We start from the raw sequence: 2,506 nt of genomic DNA, 5'->3' as shown, positions 1-2,506 counted from the left end.
TGTCTTTTCATCTTCTTAAGAGGGTATTTTGTAGAGCAAAATTTTTATTCTTGGTGGGATCTCACTTACCAATTTTTTCTTGTATAAGATTATGCAAGTATAAGAATCCTTTGCTTGGCCCTAGATCCCAAAGATTTTCTCCTATTTTTTTCTAGAAGTTTTATAGTTTTATATTCCCCCCCTCCTACTCCCCACCAATCCTGGGGTCTTTTGATAATGACTGAAAACCTGCTAGACAAATTCTAAAAGGACTTTTACATTTTATGTTTAAGTCTGTGATTCATTTTGAGTTGATTTTTGTATGAGACAAAAGGCTTAAGTCAATGTTCTTCTTTTTTTCTTTGTTTTGTGTTGTTTTTTGCCTGTGGAGTGGGAGTGATTCCTCCCACTTAATTCTTTTTCAAAATTGTTTTAGATACTCAAGTTTCTTTGCCTTTTCATATAAATTTCAGAATCATTCTATCTGTATCTGCAAAATATCTTGCTGAGGATTTTTGATAGGGATTGCATAAAACTGTATGTCAATTTGGGGGAGAATTAATGTGTTTCCTATTTTGAGTCTTTCTTTTTTTTTTTAATTTTAATTCCAGTATAGCTAACATACAGTGTTGTATTAGTTTCAGATGAACAATACAGTGATTCAGCAATTCTGTACACTACTCAATGCTCATCATATCATAAGTGTACTCAGTACCCTTAAGATTTCTGGGGCTGGTTTATTGGTTATGAATTCCTTTAACATTTGTCTGGGACACTCTTTAGCTCTGTTTCTCTTATGAATGATAGTCTTGCTGGATAGTCCTGGTTAGGTTTTTTTCTTTCAGCACTTCAAATATATCATGCCACTCCCTTCTGGCCTGCAGAGTTCCTGCTGAAAAATCAGCTGATAGCCTTGTGGGATTTCCCTTGTATGTACCTGTTTTCTTTTTTCTTGTTGTTTTTAAATTAAAAATAATTTTTTTAAGTTCATTTATTTACTTTGGGGGGAGACAGGGAGGGGCACATCCAGAGAGACAGAGAGAGGGAAAGAATACAAGCAGGCTTCACACTGTCAGTGCAGAGCCCGATGTGGGGCTCAAATCCATGAACCGTGAGACCATGACCTGAGCTAAAATCAAGACTGAGCCACCCAGGCACCCCTCTCTTACTGTTTTTAAAATCCTCTCTTTATCACTACTTTTTGCTGTTTTAATTACTACATGTTTTGGTGTGGACCTCTTGGGGTTGATTTTGTTGGGGTCTTTCTGTGCCTCCTGGATCTGGATTTCTATTTCCTTCCCCAGATTTGGGAAGTTTTCAGTATTATTTCTTCAATAAATTTTCTACCCCCTTTTCTCTCTCTTCTCCTTCTGGGATCCCTATAATGCAAATGTTATTACACTTGATGGTGTTGCTTAGTTTCCTAAGTCTATTTTCATTTATTATTATTATATTTTCTCTTTCCTGTTCAGCTTTATTGCTTTCCATTACTCCATCCTCCAGGTCACTGATATGTTCTGGTTCCTGTAGTTCTTATTTATTCCATCTAGTATAGTTTTAATTTCAATTACTGAGTTCTTCATCTCTGTTTTGTTTGTTTGTTTTGTTTCGTTTTCTGTCTCTTTGTTAAGGATCTCACTGAGGTCCTCCAGTCTTTTCTCGAGTCTAGTGAGTATGTATATGATTCTCTATGCAAATTCTCTATTAGGCATATTCATTATTTCCATTTCACTTAGGTCTCTTGCTATGGTTTTGTCTTGTTTTTTCATTTGGGACATATCCTTCTATCTCCTTGTTTTGTCTAACTCTCTGTTTCTATGTGTTAGAAAAGTCAGCTGCATCTCCTACTCCTGAAAGCAGTGGCCTTATGAAGAAGAGATCCTGTAGTGCCCTGTGGTGTGATGTTCCCTGTTCACCAGAACCTGGTGCTTCAGTACTGTCTATGTGTGTCCTATGTGCCTTTCCGTGGCTGCGCCACTTTTGGCTTCAGTCTAGTTGTCTGCATTGTTTCTCTTTGCCTGTTGTGGGCAGGGTTTGGTCCCTGTGTTGTTCATGGGCTTGTTTGGGGCTGCTTTGGGCTTGAGTTGAGTCAGACCAAGGGTTTGCCAGAGATGCAATAGCACCAAACTGCAGGACACTCTCCCTGTCTTGTCCCCTGAGAAGCTTTCACTGGTGGGCAGGGACTGCAGTCAGACTGGATATCTGCCCCCAGGCCACTACTGGGGCCACAGTCAGACTGGTATGTGCATTTATCTTCCCCCCCTCCCTGGGGCAGGAGTCACTTTGAAGTGGTGCTGGCCCCTGTCAGGGCTGCTTGCACACTGCCAGGCTTGTGGCACTGCTTTGGATGGGCTCTGGCCAAGGGAGTGTTAGAGGGAAGGTCCATAGGGAAATGTGCATATGGTATTAGCAAGGTTTGAGCAGGCTGCTGTAGGAGGGGACCTGGAGCCTTTAGAAAACTTTAGAAAACTCCTGCCACAGGGCTGGGGGGCAAGTCTGTAGGAGAACACTATTTGCATGCTATTAG

At 40.5% G+C, this 2,506-nt stretch overlaps 1 non-coding gene across 1 annotated transcript; it reads right to left on the bottom strand.

Annotated features, from left to right (window-relative positions):
- Positions 1-201: 201 nt before the first annotated feature.
- On the bottom strand, positions 202-262 carry LOC112856596 (U7 small nuclear RNA). The gene has a single exon (XR_003223154.1). It is a non-coding gene; the product is annotated as a U7 small nuclear RNA (small nuclear RNA).
- Between the last annotated feature and the right edge of the window lie 2,244 nt (positions 263-2,506).

This window comes from Puma concolor, chromosome B3 (assembly GCF_028749965.1).
Source record: "Puma concolor isolate L17-30 chromosome B3, mPumCon1.1.hap2, whole genome shotgun sequence".
NCBI lineage: Eukaryota > Metazoa > Chordata > Mammalia > Carnivora > Felidae > Puma > Puma concolor.
This window is presented reverse-complemented; position numbering and strand designations above follow the sequence as displayed.